The sequence below is a fragment of the Cavia porcellus genome, unplaced genomic scaffold, assembly GCF_034190915.1.
Source record: "Cavia porcellus strain 051 isolate PalLab524CR breed Dunkin Hartley unplaced genomic scaffold, mCavPor4.1 scaffold_8, whole genome shotgun sequence".
Taxonomy (NCBI): domain Eukaryota; kingdom Metazoa; phylum Chordata; class Mammalia; order Rodentia; family Caviidae; genus Cavia; species Cavia porcellus.
In genome coordinates, this window is record NW_026947491.1 from 5202512 (window position 1) to 5224399 (window position 21888).

Below are 21888 nucleotides of genomic sequence, written 5' to 3' on the forward strand. Positions count from 1 at the left end.
TCGTATACTGTAGCATCAAACATATCAAGACAATGTAAAACCATTCAAGAAAATTACAGTATTACAGGGTATTTAGAATCAACTAATAGAAAATGAACAATGGTTTCTGTATATTCTCCTTGTCTATAAAAGCTTTTGTTTATATTGTCACATATAATCAAATCCAATACGATACAACGTGTTAAGACCAATGGAGACAGAAGAACAAAACTTTGATGGGACTTCAAAACAAGATGATATTAAATCATAACTAGCTGTTATGATGTCTTGTTTTCTCCAAAATAGCTGTTTCTACCATCCAACCTTCTCTGCCTCATTTCTGTTGAGCTCTTTTTCTGTCATTAGTTGTCAGTTTGTCTTCTTCATTTTGCTTTCTGCTCCATTCATTGTGGCCTCTCTGCCACTGTTTCTGGAATCTTGGTATTTTTCTTGGTATTTTGGTTTTAGAATGTATTCTGCAGTATTCTCTGTAGAGTTGAATTGGTGGTGGCAAATTCCCCTAGTTCCTCTTTATCCTGGAAGCACCTTGTTTTTCCATCAATTTCTAGGGGTAGTTTTGCAGGATATATCAATCTTGGCTGGAGATTATTATCTTTCAAAGCTTGAATTATTTCCCCCCATGCTCTTTGTGATTTGATGGTTTGTGCTGAGAAATCTGCTGTAATTCTGATGGGTGTTCCCTTGTAAGTGATCTGTTTCTTGTCTCTGATGGCTTTTAATATTCTGTTCTTATATTGGATTTCTGGAATTTTGATTATTATATGCCTGGGTGTAGCTCTGTTTGGGTTGTAGGTGGCTGGGGTCCTGTATGCCTCATACATCTGAGTATCTTTACCTTTTACTAAATTAGGGAAATTCTCCTGGATTATTTCTGTGAATAGCTTTTGTAGTTCATTTACTTGTGTCCCTACTTCTTCTTTTACGTTCTTAATTCTTAAGTTATAGATCCTCTTATCATCTTCAAGCCTTTGGATTATTGCTATTTGTTTTCTTGTTATTTTTAAGAAATTTTTCATTTCATGCTCCCAAATTACAAATCTGTCCTCCAATTCAGATAATCTATCCTTAGTTTCTTTCAAGCTGTTGGGCCAACTTTCAATAGACTTTTTAGTTTTCTGGTAATCTCTTTGAACCTGCTTCGCGTATTCTTTTTTCTCTGTTTTCTCCATCAAACGATTCTCTCCTTTTTTTCTGTTCCTCCATTCCACCATCTGGTTTTTCTTGGGCGGTGCTTAGGATTTCTATAACTATTCTACTTATATCTTGCTTTACTTTGTTAAATACTTCACTTTTGAACTCGTCTATGAGGCTCCAGAGATATCACTTTATGTCTATTGGTGCCGGGTCTGATATTGCATGTTTTCTGTCCTCATTCTCCTTTGCATTTACCTTTCCTAGATCAGTGTTCTCAGGATTGGGGGCCGAAGACCCTTTCTTGTTTCCTCCTCTTCTCATATTTTTTGTTCCTTCCATACAGGCATATATAGAAGGCCCAGTTTCTTTCTTTGTGGGTTACAGTTTGTTTGAATCCACCAGTTAGGTGTTCCTGCCCACTGCAGTGTACTAGGGAGACACAGCCCTCCACAGCATATGCTGGGCCCACCCCTTCAGGTCAACCTACTGAAGGTTTCACTGCTAGGGTGCACCACTAGGTGCTGGGACCTGGTTTGGGCTAGCCTACGGGGTCGTAGTATGCGGCGTCACCCAGGCCAAGCACTCTCCACCAATCCTGCTTGAGAGGGGAATATGTGACTGAAGTCACTGCAGCGCCCTGTTTCGGCTATTCTGCCCCATCCCAGAATGTCCTCTGTTGGAGCCTCCTAGTCTATGGAAGGGTCTCCGTTCCTCTCACTCACCACAGGTCGAGCACTCACCAGTCCCGCTCTCAACTCTGTTCGCCAATTCCCACTCTTCGAGTTTTCGCATCTCTGTCCCTATTGTGCCGATTCAGTTGAAACAGCAGCAGCAAGAAATTCAAATCACGGTTTCCAGAGGTGCAGCTTCCAGCTTTGGCACTGAGATTTTATCTGTTCTGGTTATAGCACCAGGATTGCATTTCCATTTGGTTTCTCTCAGCTTAGTTTGTTCCTGGGTCAGCAGGGTATATCTCCCCTTGCTTAGGAGTCCTCACACGGCACCATTCCTGGATTCTAAGCTGGCTATCTCAGAGAGCCTCCATAGCTGCTGTTATCTATCTGCCATGTTCTCCCCAAGGTCTTGTTTATCTCTTTGGAGTGCTTTGACCTGACAACTGCAGCCCTCTTCTCTCCAACTTAGAACGGTTATAGTCTAAACTAATGGCAAATCACCATTTCTACAGGATCTATGTGATTTGAGGAGTCACACAACCACACAAGTTAGTGATGGGAAGTTCAGTGCCAACAAAGACCATTCATCTCAATGTGCACTGCTCTGGGAAGTTGTCTGCTCTACAGTGCAAACATTTTTTTGACAATTTCATAGACAAAATATTTGGCTCATGGAAAACAAAGGAATTGGGGATGTTTCATATTCCCCAAAATGACAGCTGGAAACAGTGAAGGCATCTATAACTACATTCGAGAGCTGATATGGGAATGTGTCATTTGAATGTGTCATTTGACTCATTTCTCATGATTGACAATAGTGGGTGAGAGGAATCAGATCTACAGGGTAACAGCAAGAAGCAAGTCACTGCATTCAGGTCACAATTTAGGATCTTGATGGTGTACAACCTTGCCATGCCTTGCTTCTTCATGACTAGGAAGATCTCAGAATCAAGATGACCAACAATCTTGGGCACTGTGGGGTAGTGTCTGCTGGTATAAACACCAAGTGAGGGCTTATAGGACATGCAGGACATGGTACTTGCACTTGTGATTCCAAAAAAGTCATGGGGCTGCTTTGGGACTAAAGTTTGCAGACATAACTTCAGGGATTTGGATCTCCACATCTGCTCCTTGTCTGCCAAGAAGACAGTCAGAAAAACAGGAAGGCTCACAAGCTGATTCCTCTGAGAATGCATGGCTTCTCCATGGAGCCAGGGGATCTGCATGGTCATGCAGTGGAAAGGCAGGCTCATAAAAAAATAGTATTGGCTGTCTTCAGCAATCTTAATCATACACCACCTATATCTTGAGGCTTCTGATCCTGCAAAGTCAACCTGTCCTTTTAAAAAAAAAATTCATGATGGTTTTTGATCACTCTATTCTACCTGCAGACTTGCTGGCACCCTCACTGGATTCATAATCTGACCTGACTGAGTGGGGAAATGAGAACCAGTGGTGGAAATCAAAACCATTGCCACCATGGGCAGGATATCATTTAGCACAAACTTTTAATAATGGCTTCAGCAGCATGCTCCTCATTCCACTATGTTCCTGATGAACTCAGCTCAAAATTCTGGATTATTTCAGCATCTAGGAGTCATTCTCCTTTTTATTTTGTCTGAGAAAGTCACCATACAATATTTGTCTTCTTAGTATGGCCTATGTTATATACCGCCCAGTCACCCGAATTGCTACAGCAACACATGAGGCCATAAACTTGGATAGGATGAAGTTTCTGCTAGCCTTAAGGACTTTCAGCTTGTCTTTGCAGACAATGTATTGAAATAGCATCTTTAGAGACATTGATCCAGATATTTGCTGGATGACTATGAGTTTTGAGAAAAATGTCTTGGCCTCAAGGAAGGCAGCTACATGTCAACAGTAACTTGCAAGAGATTTGCAGCCCATTAGCACCTCCTATTGACAATTTTAGCCACAGATTTGTAATTAATTAGCTCAATGTACATTTAGGCATATTTAGAGGCTGTTACATCATTTAGATTGTGAATGTGTGAATAGCAACCAGGATCAGAGATGGGAGACTCTGGATGCTGGAGAAACTTCCTGCCCAATTTGAAAATATCAAATTCGATTCAAGACAGAGATTCCTATGACTTTCCTCAAAATCCTTGATATTAGCTAGTACACAAACTGCTATTTCTGTCCATTAAAAATTTACTCAAAATATTCTTTGCTTACTTTGTCTCAGAAGCTTCTAATATAAATTCCCAGCACTAAGGACATAGTGTGATCTATGCCAGTCACACATGGGATTGTGTCCTCTATCCCTGCTGCACAGGGCCCCTAATAAAACCTGTGAAGATTTACAACTACAATGGGGGGAGTAGAAAGTGACACAACCATAACTGATGTGGCCCAATGGAGCAGGACAGTACATTCAACATATTTAAGAAATGCCGCTGTGAACTGACTCACAAAAGAATGATCCAAGGGGTCTTATGCATTCATAGTCTGCTCCTGCTCAAATTCCCACTGTCTGGAACCCATGTACTTACAGAGCCCAAGACTGAATCCAGACACTAGATGCAGAGTCTGTGGTCACAGGATCTTGCAGAACCAGGCTAAGTATCCCTGTCAGGTTGCACATTATCAGTGACACTCCCCACAGAATGTTAGCTAGAGCTACAGGTCCAGTTCCGCATTTTAGGCAACAATGGACCTGGGACAGAAAATTAACCCTGCTGACATTTGATACAACCTGGAGACAACTCCAGGCTATACACAGGGCTCAATATTGGATCACAGTTCTAGTCCAGAGGCACTCGACCAGCAAGGGCCACTACTGTGAGGTAGCATCTTTTTCTTTGAATGGCATCTTAACTTTTATAACTGAGAGAAAACTACAAGATGAGCTAAACTCATCCTGAGAATGTCAGCAGGAGCCTAGGCCCATTACAGGTTCCTACAATTCAGGGAAGGACCCGGCCATCACGTGCTGGTATTATCCTCACCTCACTTTGTGCCTTCATGCAGAAATAAACCTACAACATACCTGAAGATTTGGGAGAAGCATTTCCTGAAAGATGCAAGAAAAATACATTTGACTCAAGACAACATTAAAATACCAGATGAAATCCACCCTTTTCTGGGAGGTGGGTCACATCAGTCAATGCATATTCCCATTAGGAAATTAGGGAATGGAAAACACTAAGCATTAAGTCAGCCTGGAAAAAAACTTCATCTCATTTTGAGGTTGAAGAGTGTGAATGACAAGGCAGGTCCCTTGACAGTTGTTCGGGGAAGACACTTGTCTTAAATGCCAACAAGCATCAGTGGTCATGTGCAAGGACAGTGGGCGATTTGCCAAGAATTCAGGGAAAAACCAGGCACAGAGATCTGGGAAAAACTGTTTCAAGGTAAAGGACCACTGTACTGAGTCCAAATGCCCAGGAGACCAGTTTGTTGTGGTCACTAGATTTGTCTATGCATGCTCAGAGCAATGGACAGGAGGTAAGCCCAGGTGTGTCAGGGAGGCCGAAGGTACCTATAAAGGACCCTGGCTGGACTTCAACTAATATTTAGTCTTGCCTTTGCAAAGGGCTTCAAGGCTTCCTTACAAACAAAATCGTAGTACACAAGGAGGAGATGCCCCCTAGCAGGCTGAGACTGTGTGTGCTCTAAGCCTACTCTGGGCTCCCCACATAGGAAGGGAGGTTCCTGCCCTGGAACCTTCTGCTTCTCCATATCAGTTGCTCAGATAGTGGGCAGCAGTTCCTGCCCTGGGGGCTCTCGACTTCCTTGGCTAGAATTGCACCAAGGGCCAGAGAAAGGCAGGGGAAGTGCCACTGCAGCATCCTGTAGTGACAGGGGGTGGCATGTGGGCCGCAGGAGAGCTCTCCCTAGAGAAACACACTTGGATCAACAACACCTTGGTTCCCTTTGGACAAACAGGGATTGTGAGGGAAGTGGGAAGCACTATGGTTTTCCTTTCTGCAGGCAACATTCCATTTCCCCTGCAGGGTAGTGCTGTGCCTAGAGCAGTAAGGTCTTAACTGACCATCCGAGATGGCCCATCCTGATTTAAGGAAAGTCTTCCAGGGGCTGGACCTCAAGCTGCATCTCTACTCCTTATAGTCACCTCTGTGGTGACTATGAGAATTGTCTGCTCCTTTATCTCCATTTCTTGCCTGCAGCCCTTGAAGAATGGGGATCATGCTTTTCGAATTGTCACTCTGACCTCTGCTATAATGGAACACTGCCAGGGCCCCTGGCTTCTGGTCACCATCATGTACATAAAAGAGCATCTCTACCCAACACACTGTGAAACCCTGTGAGAAATCTCCCTGGACTGACAATGACACTCTCCTTGCTTCTGGATCTGTGCTCCATACTCTGCTATAAAAGAAACCCAGCTGCTGGACATCTGTCCTGGCTTCCAGCCTTCCATGTGCTGCTGACACTTCCTGGCTTGTTCCTCCTGCCTTCAGACAAAAAGTGATGATCAGGTACATCTTCTCCAGATGGAATTCCAGGACTCCTGTGGATCTTTTTCCTGATCAACCCTTATTCTCCTGACTCTGGAAGGCTGTGTCAGGGAGGACCACTATAACTGAACTCAAGACACTTGGGTTCTATTCTGCACTTGTCTGGACTCCAGCAGATGTTAGAGTAGGTTGCAGGAGATGTCCAGGCAGATCAGGGACTAGTTTTGGGTCAGGGAACTGTGCATAGTTAGAGGCACCCAAACTTATTCCTTCAGTGGTTCTTGCTAGAAATCAGTGTCATCACAGATAAGGAGCTCTCTTCCAACTGTGCCAAGCTCCTGTGGGACATTAAATTGTGCATGGCCAGATCATTTGCTTTCTGGACTCCCTAGATGCAGAAGGAGCCATTCATGAAAGCACACCACTGGTGGGGCTAGTACAGATGCTCTAGGGTCACGCACTGCAGGTGTGTCCTAGAAATGCCTGTGGGTAACTGAATCTAATGCTGTACTTAAATGTCAGATACTTTGTCCTGTTCCAACTCCATGGGATGCAGAGAAACATATGCAGCAAGAATTCCCAGAATTTTGCACAAGATGCTGTTCCATGAGGCAGGTGGGGGGTGTCTCCCAAAACTGGCTTGATTGCTCCCTGGTGATGACTGCTTGAAATAGTGAATGAGACAGGTGGCTAATCAGCATCTGACTGTCACTGTGTGGTGTCTGAGGCAAATGTGCAAATTCCTTCTCGGGTAGCCTGAGGTATACACAGCATGACTGCTATCTTTGTCCCTACCTCTAGGCTTCATAGGGGAGCATCCATATGAGTCACCTTCCACATATATTGGCATAACAGGTCATTCCTATGTCCAGCAGGGTGAGCCACACTTTGCACTATTTACCTCTTCAGAATACAGAGCACAGGAGGTATGAATAAGTCTCCACAAGGAATAAACTGGGAATCCCTCATTCCCATGAGTGTTACCAGAAGATGAATGGACCATGATCCTTCTAGTCTATGATCAGGAAGCTAAACTGCATTTTACAAAGATGTCTCACTGTGCTTACACACTAGAAATCCATGCAACGATAGCTCAAAACCTGAGAACTTGACACAAATGCCATATTTCATCATGATCCTGCCTGCAGGACTCAATGGACAACTTCACCTTCACCAAAGGCAAAAATGGTAAGAAACCTCACCACTGGATTACAGTGGGCCCAGCAGGACAACACTGTGTGTGACCACCACTAAGGTGTCTTTCACTGGAAGACTCTCTCCCTCATGACCAGTGTTCCAACAGCTAAATGACAACCAAGGGAAATGAAATTTCTGCAGAAAGAAACCATCCCTAGTGCCATGACTGTTTCTGTGTCACCTGTGATCACATTCAGCTTCACTTTTCCTGAGGGATTCTGTAGGTCTTGTCCAAGTCTAGCTGTATTCAGAAGTTGAAGTATTCAGAGGTTACAATTCAGCCACCTAACAATGCATTTTCTCTTATAGACACAGACCAGGCATGGAACACAGAAAGTCATGGATCCTAAACAGAATAATGTGTGGGCTGACTGTAACGTTGGAGCATAATGCTCCAAGTATATGAGCCTGATGGGGACACTAAAGCCTCAAAACTCACCGAGGGGGAGGCCAAGGCTCCAGCAGACAATTATATGGCCAGACAACCCTGTCTTCCCAATCTGCCCCCTCATGATTTTCACAGGTGTTGATCCCCAACACACATGGGATCTTAGCACCTATCACAAATCTTGACCTCCTTATTCAGGGCCTTGTAGAGGAGCGAGTGGTTTAAGAGCATGGAGAGGCCTCACATGGAAGCCCCTCCTTCAAACAGTTGTTTCTAAACCCTTAACCTGCAGACAATGAATGTGCAGTCCACTGTCAGCTCCTGAAAGTCCTAGACAAAGGCCACACAGACCCAAAGGGTGAATGTGGATCCAACCCAGACCCATCTCCCACAGCCCCTCAGAAGTGACCACCAGGAAAGGAGGACCTGAGGCCCTTCCTGACATGGCATGAGACCTGGTGCTCAGTGAATGAAAACCCCTATCTTTCTGGCTAGGTCCACTGAGTCTTGGGTTTGGAAGACAGGGACATCTCTGCCAACTAAAACATTAAAACCATCTAAAGAAATACTAAGCAGGGTTATTTCCCTCTATCCACCTTCTACTTGGAGTGGTATTTTTAAATTCATTTATTTCTAGAAGAACTCAGACTTCCTTCAGGTAATTTCTCCTCAGGATTTCATATTGTCAAGATGTGGAAAATGTTTAGACACAAGTTCATTCTTGTTCCACAATTATCTCAAAGATTTCATTTCCTTAGAATCCACCCAGATTTCCACTCTGGTTAATGAGCACTCTCATGAGTACCAAACCGGCCTGAATATACTGTGCCATGTGGCTTCCAGATATGCCTGAAAGGTATCGGCTGTCTTGAACTGATTCTTGATTCACTCAGCCACACTATAATTTGTTTATTCAAGACTGAAGATTTCTGCTCCCCAGCTGAGCAGCTCATTCAACCAAGTGACAATTTCACTGTTGATCCTCAGAAGTGAGGGCACATCAGGACAAATAAATTCAGGTGTCTTATGCTCTGGGTGATTCATGTGGGGATGACAATGTGCAATGTATGTACCATTGTTGCCCCTGATTGATGTGTCTTGACATTTTGTTGTAGTTTTTCCTTTTAGTCCTTGAACAAAATGGATTTTGAAAAAAAAAAAGATAAGGATGCTAGGTTCACTTGAACCTCCATGAGACAAACTATCTATGTCCATAGCACTGTGATGTGTCCTACATTTCCTCCATGTCCTCTGCACCACCTCTGGAGAGCCCTGTTCAGAAATGGGAGCTTTTTAGACTCAGTTATACCAGCCAAGGCTCTCTCAGGGGATGTGGGATGAGTCTAACACATCTAGCACATGAAGAATTAGAAAACTGGGAGAGGAGAAAATGGTGGCTTGATAGAGAGCTGGATCAAGAGCCTCTGTGGGGAAGGCAGGTCAGATGCTAGAATTTGACAGCATGAAGAGGGCCAGATGATTGGAGGATGATTTTTATTAAGCCAGGAGGAAACCGAAGGGAAAAATAAAAGTAGGAAGAGGAAGGAAAAGCGCGGGTGGAGGGCTGTAGCCCAATACGCTCACTGAGACCCATTCCGTGACCCATTCTGGGCTGTGCTGGGTGTGCCCTGTAGTCAGACAATCCAAAGTCCTGCTGAAGCCACAGCTGCAGATAACGGGAGTCAATGAGTCCTGGGCCCTTGATGGGAAGACGCGGCACAGTCTAAAGTGGAGCAAAGGGGGAAGGCGTTATTGGCTCTCAGTGAGTACTGAGTACAGAAGAGAACCAGTGCAGTAATTATGCAATATTAGACACAGCATCAGCGGACATAAAGAAATACCTTTGTGACCTCATAGACGAATTTAAAATTGTACTCCTGATCCAAGTGAGGCAAGATATAAAAAGATTAATTAAAGGAATGATAAGCCCCTCCCAAGAGAACACAGATGGAAGAACGGAGGAACTCCAAAAAGGAAGAGAAACCTTTTATGAAGAATATAAACCAAATCTAGAATACATGCAACCAAAGAGGTTACCAGGAAGCTAAAAACTCCATTGAAAGTTGGAAAAATGCCTTGACAGAAACTAAAGTTAGCCTTTCAAAACTTGAAGAGAGATTTATGATGTATGACTGTGAAAGAAAAGATCTCTTAAAAATAACAAGGAACCAAGAAGAAACAATTCAAAGGCTAGAAGATGACAAGAGGACTTATAACGTAAGAATAAAAAATATAAACAAAGAAGCAGGAGTAATCACAAATGAACTACAAAGAATGTTCACAGATATAATTAAGGAAAACTTCCCAAGCATAGGAAAAAGAAATGGTATCCAGATAAATGAGGCATACAGAACTTCAGCCACCTATGACCAAAACAGATCTACACCCAGACATATAATAATCAAGGTTCCAGAAATCCACCACAAGAACAGAATATTAAAAGTGGTCAGAGAAAAGAAGCAGATCACCTACAAAGGACAAATCATCAAAATAACGACAGATTTATCAACACAAACTCTCAAATAGAGAAGAGCCTGGGGGGAAATAATCCAAGCCTTGAAAGAAAAACTTCCAACCAAGGCTGATGTACCCAGAAAAACTCTCAAAATTAATGGAGAAACAAGATATTTCCAAGACAAGGAGGAACTATGGGAGTTCATGGCCACCAACCCAACCCTAAAAAAAATACTGAAGGACATTCCAGAGAGAGAGAGAGGAAAAAAATACCAAGATTCCAGCAACAGTGGCAGAGAGGCCTCAATGAACAGGGCAAACAGTGGAATGAAGGAGTAAAGTGGACAAATAATAGCAGAAGAACAGAATAGCAGAGATGAGGCAGAGATGGTAAGCTATAATTTTTAATATAGATCGCCTTGATACACTAACAAAAAAGAAACACAGGCAGAGTAGATTAGGAGGCAGGATCCACAGAGAGGCTCTGAATAGGAAATACACTCAACCTGAAAGAGGGTTAATAAACTGAAAGTCAAAGATGAAAAAGCAAAGCTATATGTAACAGGAAACCAGAGAGAAATAGGGACAACTTGTCCAGCAGCTGCAGATAGGTTGGAAAGCTATGACACTTATGTGCAGTGTAGAACTATACAGCTGGAAGGAAGGAAAACCTTTGTGGCTTTAGTGAGTAAAGGAGTACAGCTCAAGATCAAGCTCAGGGGTAAAATGGTTCAGCAACACTTAGATAGATAACAGATTGATCCCCTAGTCTAAAAACTATAGGAGCTAGTGGGACCCAAAATATACAAAGCATCCTGAGAAGGGGAAAGGTGAGGAATTGCCTAAAAAAGGAAAGCAGAGTACATTGTTATAAGTGTATCAGAATTTAAAAGCCACCGTAGTCTCATAGCTCTGCTTAGTTTGATTATATTTTGTTCCGGTCTGTCTACTCATATGGGATTTGAGGACACAGACAGCTAACCCAAAAATAACAAGTTATACCACAGTAACTATCCTTAATTTCCTATTAACTTAAACTGAAACCCTGTATTACTTACATTGTCTTACTATGACTGATCTTATTTGAAGCTGGTTTGCTAGACCACTATTTTGCCTTGACTGATTTTATTTGAATTTGGTATGCTTGATAGTATCAAGTCTAAGAGTACAGACAACTACTCTGAAGATGACAAGATGTAAAAGATATCCATTCCAGTTTTGATTATTAACTGCTTTCAAGTCCTACAATGTCTCCAAGATGTGTTTTTATAAAAATAGCTATGTAATGCTATGCTTAACTATATAATGCCTGATGATGTGGACAATTCTATTGAAAATAACAAGAAAAAGCATAGTAACTACTATAGATTACCTAATATTGTGGTCTTATATTCTTTGTCATTTCATGGTTTTCTAGGAATTTGTTTTGTTGTCTTATTTTGATCCATTTTTCCCTAAAATACAGAAAGGATAGCTATACGTGTAGAGATTCACACATGCAAAAAATTTCTAAACTGTTTATGGGAACAGATTATACAATACACGATGTAATGAACAGATACTCTGAAGAAGAGGAGACATTAAGAAACCCAATGCTAATTCTGTAGCATTATAATATAAAATCTAGCAATACAATTATTCACTGCTCAGAGTGATATTAGTCTAGTCTCTTATGTTCAATTTCAGCATACATAAAGATTAACACAGCTATTTTGAAGAGAATGAGAGACATTATGGTAGCCATTATTGACTTCCCAAAATCAGATCTTGAAGACTTAAAAAGCCTTCATGATCTTGTAATAATTTGATAAGTTCTATAATGTTCAGTATATATTCAATGTGTGTGAAGATGGGGACAACTATTTGGAAGAAAACTAGAGACAATAATATAGATAGTGAAGATCTCCAGTGGACTTGCTTAGAAATCTGTGTTTCTTTAAATTGTTTCCTTATGAACTGTTTTGTTCTGTTTTGACATATTTAATCTTATCCTCTTTAAGATAAAAAACAAGTGTGTAGGACTGATAACCATATTACTAAGTTTTTGTTGGATCATTGAGCAGAACTGTTTGCAGTGTCATTATTTGAATGTCACTTCGTATGCTTTAATTTTGTAACTTGAACAACTATTTCTAAGATAAAAATATGTAATTTATCACTAGGGATTTCTTACTGTTTATTTTTCTGAAATTCTTTTTATTTGTACCCTTTTTATCTTTTTTTTTCTCTTTAAATAAAAATAAAGCATTATGGGTTGGGGTTTTAGCTCAGCAGCATAAGCACCTGCCTTGCAAGCAGGCAGGTGTGAGTTCGATCCCTGGTACTGATAAAAAAGAAAAAGACAAAAAAAAAATAAAGCGTTAGAAAGCTATGAGGAAAAGGTCACTAAACAAGCCTCATGCCCTAGAGAGTCAAGCTAAAGAAACTGAATCTATTGCCATGTCAGACACTTAACAGCCCAATAGAGAAAAGCAGGACTTATTATTTTACTCAGCTCAGTACAGTAACTCTTATGGAGAAGATGGAGATCAAAAATCTACTGACTCAAAGACAAAGAATGGCACAGTGTAGCTTTTAACATAATCAGCACCACCACTCATGTCCTGGCACTGCTTCCTTTGTGAAACATCTTCTCACCATTCCATTCCTTTGTCTGCATCCTTCGTTGGAAGTACTGATCAAATAAAAAGCTGGAACAGAAGAGATAGGAAACCTTTCAATGATCCTCAACATTTTTAGTTCCATCATTTCTTTTCCATCACATCCAGTTAACTCTGAACTGTTAGGAAATAGAGAGGTTGGATGCCAAGTGTAAGCTGCCCTACCACTTGGATTTCTGCAGTTACACAAAGTGTCAGTCTGTAATTCAGGGGTGCATCTGGTTCAGAGTGAGTGAGCATTCCCTGCAGATGGCTGGGAAAGGATCAGAGGTTCTTTCTAAGCTACACCCATTTCAGCCCTCTGACTATGCCATGTCACACAACTTAAATACCATTTCTCAAATGTTGACCACTTTAGTTTCTGCAGGGGTTGAAGCAGGAGTAGATCCACAGTCCCTGCTGGCAGAGTTTAATATGCAGAATGCTGATTCTTAGCTTCCTGATGTCCTTTAAGCAATGGATCACGCCAGTCAAGAGAACATGGATAGAGACTTCCAGAAGAACATGGCGGATAGATAGCAGCAGCTACGGAGGCTCTCTGAGATACCCCGCTTAAAATCCAGGGATGGTGCGATATGAGGAGTCCTAAGCAAGGGGAGATACACCCTGCTGACCCAGGAATGAACTAAGCTAAGAGAAACCAACTGGAAATCCAATCCTGGTGCTATAACAGGAACAGATAAAATCTCAGTGCAGAAGCTAGAACGCATGCCACTGGAAGCCACAATTTGAATTTCCTGCTGCCGTTGCTGTGTCCAAATCTGCAGGGCAGGGAGAGAGACACGCAAAAGCTCTGAGAGCAGGAATCTGTGAACAGAGTTGAGAATGGGACTAACAGGAAGCCCTACATCGACTTGCAGTGAGTAAGCAGAATGGGGACCCTTTCATAGAGTAGGAGGCTCCAGCAAAGAATATACTGGGATGGGCAGACTTGCCAGAACAGGGCGCTGCAGTGACATTAGTAGCATATTCCCCTCTCAAGCGGGATTGGTGGGGAGTGCCTGGCCTGGGTGACGGCCGCTGACTAAGACCCAGTAGGCTAGCCCAAACCAGGTCCCAGCTCCTGGAGGTGCACCCTAGCAGTGAAGAATTTGGTAGGTTGACCTGGAGGGGCGGGCCCAGCATAAGCTGCAGAGGTCTCTGTCTCCCTAGTACACTGCAGTGGGTGGGAACACCTAGCCAGCGCAATTCAAACAAACTGTAACCAAAAAAGAGAAAAAAATTGGGCCTCCTACATTTGCTTGTATGGAAGGAACAAAAAGTATGGGAAGAGGAAGCAACAAGAAAGGGTCCTCGGCCCTCAATCCTGAGAAACATGCAATATCAGACATGGCACCAATAGACATAAAGCGCTATCTCCAGAGCCTCATAGACAAGTTCAGGAATGAAGTTATTAACGACCTGAAGCAAGATACAAGTAGAATAGTTAGAGAAATGCTAAGCACCACCCAAGAAAAAAACAGACAGTGGAATGGAAGAACAGAAAAAAGGGGAGAATTGTTTGATGGAGAAAATAGAGAAAACATAGAATATGTGAAGCAGGTTGAAAGAGATTGCCAGGAAACTAAAAACTCTATCGAAAGCTGGCATAACAGCTTGAAAGAAACTAAGGATAGATTATCTGAATTGGAGGGCAGATTTGTAATTTGGGAGCATGAAATGAAAAACTTCTTAAAAATAACAAAAAAACAAACAGCAATATTACAAAGGCTAGAAGATGATAAGAGGATCTATAACTTAAGAATTAAGAACATAAAAGAAGAAGTAGGGACTCAAATAAATGGACTACAAAAGCTATTCACAGAAACAATCCAACAGAATATCCCTAATTTAGGAAAAGATAAAGATACTCAGATGTATGAGGCATACAGGACCCCAGCCACCTACAACACAAACAGAGCTACACCCAGGTATATAATAATCAAAATTCCAGAAATCCAATATAAGAACAGAATACTAAAAGCAGTCAGAGACAAGAAACAGATCACTTACAAGGGAACACCCATCAGAATTACAGCAGACTTCTCAGCACAAACCATCAAATCACAAAGAGCGTGGGGGGAAATAATTCAAGCTTTGAAAGATAATAACCTCCAGCCAAGATTGATATATCCTGCACAACTGTCCCTAGAAATTGACGGAAAAACAAGTTGCTTCCAGGATAAAGAGAAACTAGGGAAATTTGCAACCAGCAATTCAACTCTACAGAAAATACTGCAGGATATTCTAAAAAAGGAAAATACCAAGATTTCAGAAACAGTGGCAGAGAGGCCACAATGAATGGAGCAGAAAGTGAAATGAAGAAGACAAACTGACAACAAACAACAGAAAAAGAGCTCAACAGAAATGAGGCAGAGAAGATTGGATGGTTGGAACAGCTATTTTGGAGAAAACAAGACATCATAATAGCTAGTACTGATTTAGTATCATCTTGCTTTGAAGTCCCATCAAGCTTTTATTCTTCTGTCTCCACTGGTCTTAGCAGGTTGTATCTTATTGGATTTTATTATATGTGATAATATAAGCAAAAACTTTTATAGACAAGGAGATTATACAGAAACTATTGTTCATTTTCTGATAGGTGGTTCTAAATACCCTGTAATACTGTCATTCTCTTAAATGGTTTTACATTGTCTTGATATGTTTGGTGCTACAGTATATGAAGTTATACTCAAAGATTTCAAGGAAAGAGACACTATGGTCACTACTTTTATGTCAGGATATCTTGTGGTAAAACACTATTTTGCTTAAATGGTTATGTTTTGACCTGCACTGTTTTGTTGTTATGCCCTCTTTTATCTAAGTCTCCTTTTTTTAAATTATTTACTTTTTTATTTTTCTTTTTAACTAAGGGAAAAATAAAAAAAGCAGGATACATTATAGTAACCCACTTTGATTTCCTATTAACTTGATTTGAAACCCTGTATTGCTCTCACCATCTTGTTTTGACTGATTTTCCTCTATTCTGTTTTGCTTGATAGTACCAAGTTCAAAAGTATAGGCATAACTGTAAAGACAATAAGATTCATTATGATGCCCATTCCAGTTGACTATTATCTTCTTTTAAAGTCCTGTAATGTCTCCAATGTTTTGGTTTTATTCTTTATTGTTTTGTTCAATCTTATCATAACTGATGATATAGGCAATTCTTTTTACGATAGCAAGAGGCAGTATGGTAACCATTGTTGATCACCTAGTATTTTGTTTTTACATTATCTATTATGTCCATCCTTTTGAGTTGACTGACTCTGTTCTGTTATGTCACATTTGGTTTTACTCTCTTCAAAAAAAAAAGTAATAAGAACTGTGGAAGCAATAAAACCCAAAATGTGTAATTGTCATTGTACAAAAGAAAGGAAAAGAAAGTGCTCTAAAGAATATAACTACATATATATTTAATTGTATAAGATAGATAACCATATTACTGGGTTTTGTTGGATCATTGAACAAAACTGTTTCCAGTCTCACTGTTTGAAAGTCCACTTTATATGCTTTAATTTTGTAACTTGAACAACTATTTCTAAGATAACAATATGTTATCTATTAACTAGTGGTTTCTTACTCTTTATTTTTTCTGAAATTCTGTATAACTTGTACCCTTTTTCTGTTTTTTTTTCTTTTTCTCCTTAAATACAAAAAAATTTTTTAAAAAAAGAGAACATGGATACTAATGAAGCCATATGTTGAGCTTGATTCCTCCATGTATGTGATGTGATAATTGTGCAGATCCTAAGCCACAGACCTACATTTCTGCTAAAGAACATGGAAGCTCAGGAGATGAACCCCTCAAGCCCAGTTCCATCCACGGTACACCCAGGCTCACAAGCTTATGGTCATAAGCACTGACAAAGAGCAGAAATCGGCACTTGTAAATGAGCTTGGCTGTGCTTACCCTATTCCCATGGAGATCTCGATTCCAAGCATTCCATGAGACTTCCTGTTTTTCATTTTGCACTGAACATGTGATAATATTGTGGGTTTCCTATCCCAAGGGGGGAAAAAAACGTTGGGAAATATCACATTTTGGGTCATCACCATCATTCTGATTCTTACTGCCCAGGGCCTCTTTAGAAAATAAATCCATAGCATTTGGAACTGAGAAGCAAAGTCCTATTTAATCCTACACATGGGCTACAGACCAACACAGGAGCATCTACATCAGAATGAACAGCTTGTTCATGATTCTGGCATTGTCCATGTTATTTCAGTCTTTTTTTCATGTTATCCTGTTAGATAATATGTGAGTGGAAATTAGCAAATGAATGTGTCTTCAGTGCTTTTATTCAACTTTGTGAGACACAAGCTAGAGAAATTTCTGTACCCTTCCTGGAAGAGGCAGGGAGGTAACAGCTTCCTCCTCCCTCCCAACTCCCAGTGCTTACCTGAAGGCTAACCTAGCACTTTCTCTAAATCAGACATCCACTGTCAGTTGGGGGCCTGTCAGATAACTTCAGACATAATAATTTACAGAAAGACTTCTAGTTACAAGTGTCCTTCATCCTGTTAAAGATTTTGTATTTGACTAGGGAAATGTGACTACATTAATGAACATTCAAAACAGATTCTTATTTCTATAGCAATATCACTCTCCCACTCCCACACACTAAAACAATAGGAATATCCTGGATACATGGCGAACAAAGTAAATAAAGTCTTAGAAAAACAGAACTGCTTAAGGTCAGCTATGTTCTGGATGATCTAGTGATTCTTCAGTCAGCACTCTTGTCCTATCAGAGTCTCTTTCCAAGTGTCAGCAGTAGCTCTCGCCTTGCAGATCCACCCAGTCACCACACCAGAACATTGCAGTGGAATTTTCATACTATATGTAATTGAATCCAAGTGGCTGAGTCAGAATCACCACTGACTCAGAAACCTTCAGTTACATGCATTAGGTACATGAACAAATACTCACAGGCCCCCAAAGAGAAGGAAGCTGAATTCTTGTGATTATTTGAGGTGACAGAACAAGAAAGATCCAGATATGCTTGCCCAGTGAATTGGTACAGTCCCAAGTCACTGACTGTATATTATTACCTAGGACATAAATACCTCTCACAGTGCTGTTCAGATTTGTCTATCCATGAATCATACTTAGGCTATTACAATGAGGAGACTGAAGAAGTTAGACCACTGCTGCAAAAAGCTCTAGGCCCAGGTAGACCTCGGCCTCTCTTTAGGATACCAGTGCAGAGTCAGTGTCAGCCTGAGACACCAACAGTAGAACCTTAGCCTCCCACACCCACAGTGCAGATGGAGAGGCAGGCCCAAGCTACCTGGACACTAAGTCCTACCCCATGGGGCCAGATATTTAGACCCCTCAGGGACCCTGTCTTCTGAATATTGTGGTGTTTTTCACAGAGTTGGAAGCCAAAGATCTTTCCTTTTCATACCCAGAGTCAGTCAACCACAGAGCATGGCTACAAATTGAAAGTCTGACTCTCAGGAGGAAAACTCAGACCTCAATGATGATAAACAGGTGTTGGTGCAACCTGTCACAAATCTTGGGCTATTCAATGCCTTGTACAACAGCAAGTGTGAAAGAGCACGGAGAGGCCCCAGGTGCAGCACCCCCCTGCAGACAGGTGCTCCTGGCCTGCTCTCCACTTCTGTTCAGGTAGTGTGAGTCTGAAATCCCACCGGCTCCCACAGGTCTATAAAGCCCTGGACTGCTCTGCATACACAGACCCACAGCAACGTTGGTGATGCAGCCCAAGCCCCATTCTCCAGCAACCTCTTAGATGTCAGGACTGGAGAAGGAGTAACCTGGGCCCCACCTTCCTGCTCATAAGCCCTGAGCATTGCACTCTGCCTGCCTGGCAAATGCCTGGTTCCCTTTGGGCATGTAGGGGCTGTATGTCTTCAAAACCAATCTGAAGACATGTACTTCCTTGTCATGGAACAGCAGCAAAGAGACTTATGAGGCATCACTGCCCTTTTTATAGCTCTCTAGGATCTGCAGGACTTATCAGTGCTCCTTCAGATAACTTCCATTCCACTGTAATTTTACATCCTCAGAGAGGAGGGAAGTTATTTTGACATTTCACCATATATCTCATAACTGGATTCCTAAAAGACAGTTGTGTTCGCACTAGGATTAATGAGTAGTCCATAAATACCATAGAATTGAGAGCTTATGGTGGCATGAGGCTTCAGCATAAGCCAACAGTGTCACCTTTCCTGAACCTCATAGAATAACACGTGGAAACAGGAATCCTTTAAGACTCAGCTTTCCACATTTCCTCTTGGGGTGCAGGATTACTGTACCCACAGTACTCAGTTCTTGGTACAAATACTCATGTGATGCTCTTTGGTTTATCCTAAACCTCCCTGAAAAATTTTGCACAAGAGTCTCATTATGTCTCCCTGTTCTTCACACACAGCTTCAGAGGAATGAGGGGTCCCTATTTAGGACAGAGGATTCTTTGTTATTACCTTGGCTAAAACACAGGCTACAGGCACATTTGAATTTCTCCACATTGATGGGAAAAAATTCTCAAACTAAGCCTGAATTTTAATTCTGGAAACATCTCTATAGTCTTATGGTGTGAATCCCATGGGGACAATATAGCTATCATTTTGGACCAAGCTTGATGTGCAAGCACCACACTGGAGCAACTCAGACTGTTCCTACATTGTTGGTCTCACTGTCTTCTCAGATGGGGCAGAAAGGGTTAAGCTGCCTAAGAAAGGACAATTACTTCCCGCTGGCAACTTGGAAGTCACTACATCAAGTTCTAGCATTGGGATCCCCCCATATGAATAGCCCAGCCCCTGTCTCCACAGATACACAAGGCTGTGACCCAAGATGTCAGCCACAGTATCTGGGGCTGCTTTGCACAGCGAGGAGGTATACACACAGGTGGACTCCATGGATGCAGAGGAGGAGAAACCCCCCCCAGGAGCATCAGCCCTCAGAGGGCCACCCAAAGCAAGCCCAGTGAGTACCTTGCCCTCAGGTCTCCCACATTCATGTCCTGGTGGCCACATCATCTCTCACTTGAGAGCACAGCTCAGGATTCTGCAGAAAAATAAGACAGAGAGCCTCAGGAGGCAGGGTGTATTGATCCCGCTTCTCCCTCTATACTGAGGTTCAATTTTTGTTTTCAGCATCTAAAGCTCAGACTTTGCCCTTACAGCCCTCAGCTCCCCAGAGCCAAGTGCAGCTCCTCCTCAGGCTCTGCTCTGTGGACAGGGCTGTATTTTGGTCCCAATTTTGTTAGAAAAAATTAAGGCAATGAATGAAAATGATTGCTAGTAACTGGAAAATTCATTTCTAACTCTTATAACCATAAAGATTCACCCATCTTCATGCTTCCTCCCAACATGCCACAAACTTGATGAGTCTGGTAAAGCATACGGAGGCCTAGCATGGCTGTCCTATGCAGCCCAATTGAGGAGATGTGGTGGGAAAAGTCAAGAAAGCTCACAACATGCTGTGCCTCCCCTGAGCTTCCAGGTGGCATGGCTTTTCCACGGAGCACAGGAGTTGGGGAAAGGGAGAAGCCAAAGTACTCACAAGGCAGTGTTAGCAATTTCTTCAGTAGGAGAGATGGAATAGACCAGAAGATCACATACACACATCCCTGTGTCTTGCCATTTATATCCAGCAACCAGATTGTCCTGATGTAAGTCTACAACAAGAGGAGATACCAAAGGTGGATTTACATGAATAGTTTGAACTTTGCAGAAATCCTCATTTTGGTACTAAACACTTTTGGCTAATGACACAAGACATGGGCCACATGCATGAGATGAAAAGACACATGAAAAAGTCTAATTATTCACGTGCCTCTCCATCTTCTTGTTTTTTTATAAATCACCAGTCAGCTATGCTTTGGGATCACCTTGACATTCATCAAACAAGAATCATAGTGGTGATGGAAGCAAAGCAGAAATGATAGAGAGAATGGAAAAATGAAGTTAGAAGAGCAATGGGAAGAAAAGGAAAAACAAGAAGCTATTTGTGTTTCAAGAATGCTCAGAAACTCTCTCAGGGACACTTTGACTTTATTGTAAGCTATTTGTTTTATTCATCCAATCACTCCTTTGCATACAGAATGACAAATAGATCAGTCAGAAGTTTGGGAAATAGGGGAATAAATGTAGTTATGGCATCTCAAAGCGGAAGCATACCCAGAGAAACAAGCACCAAACACCATGGACCAGTTCTAGGTCCCAGGGAGCAGAGCCCTGAGCCCAACTTAGCCCCAACATGACACAGACATGTGTGTAGGTGTCTGTATGGTCTCTGCTACTCTTGTTGATAGAGCTACTTATGCTGCATTTTATGAAACAGACAGAGTGGATGGGATGGAGCAGCTCTTGCAGACACCCAAAGATCAGGTTTAGTTTTGGGCATTTGTCTCCCATGGCTAGCAGTGTGCTCCTAGCAGCCAGCTTGGGTCAGTTAACAACATGCGTCCCTTTGGTGTCACAACAGAAGGGCCCTGTCCCAGTGTCTGTGGTGACAGTGTAGCTGGCCAGACACAACAGGACACATATACCGCTGCAAACAAAGTAAGGTTCACTAGTCTGGCACAGGAAAAATGTTCCCACCCAAGGTGATATTCGCTGCAAGGCTGGGTGTACTGCTCAACCTTTGGTAAAGATTGGTGCAGGCCCAAGCTCTACTTTTATTCTTGTACAAGATAATACTGCTTTTCCAACTATTCTCACTCCAAGCCATGAAGATGTGATCTGAATTGCTGGAAACACTGTAATTCCTTTGATGAGTAGGAGGTTTAAATGTCTAAACAGGGTTCATGTTATATATTCAGAAATGATGTATGAAGTTTACAGTTGTAACCTGAAAAGTATTCTGGGCTCTATTGAGTCGTGGGTCACATAGTGCTTACATTCTCAATGTTATTACACTAGAATTTTTCTAGACAACAAAAACTTTCTCTAAGATAAGGCCTGAAACAGGAGGTGCTGTG

General features: G+C 41.8%; 1 long non-coding RNA gene across 5 annotated transcripts in view; it reads right to left on the bottom strand.

Annotated features, from left to right (window-relative positions):
- Positions 1 to 21888, bottom strand: part of LOC134477128 (uncharacterized) — a 51353-nt gene that overhangs the window by 13826 nt on the left and 15639 nt on the right. The window contains exons 3-6 of one of the 5 annotated variants that reach the window (XR_010049036.1): positions 20469 to 20583; positions 19898 to 19970; positions 16845 to 17771; positions 12930 to 12982 (exon numbers count right to left, since the gene is read on the bottom strand). This is a non-coding gene — a long non-coding RNA (uncharacterized LOC134477128). Of the gene's footprint in view, positions 1 to 365; positions 12983 to 16844; positions 17772 to 19897; positions 19971 to 20468; positions 20584 to 21888 lie in introns of those variants that run through there. The other 4 variants (XR_010049035.1, XR_010049033.1, XR_010049037.1 and 1 more) reach the window with 4 other exon arrangements.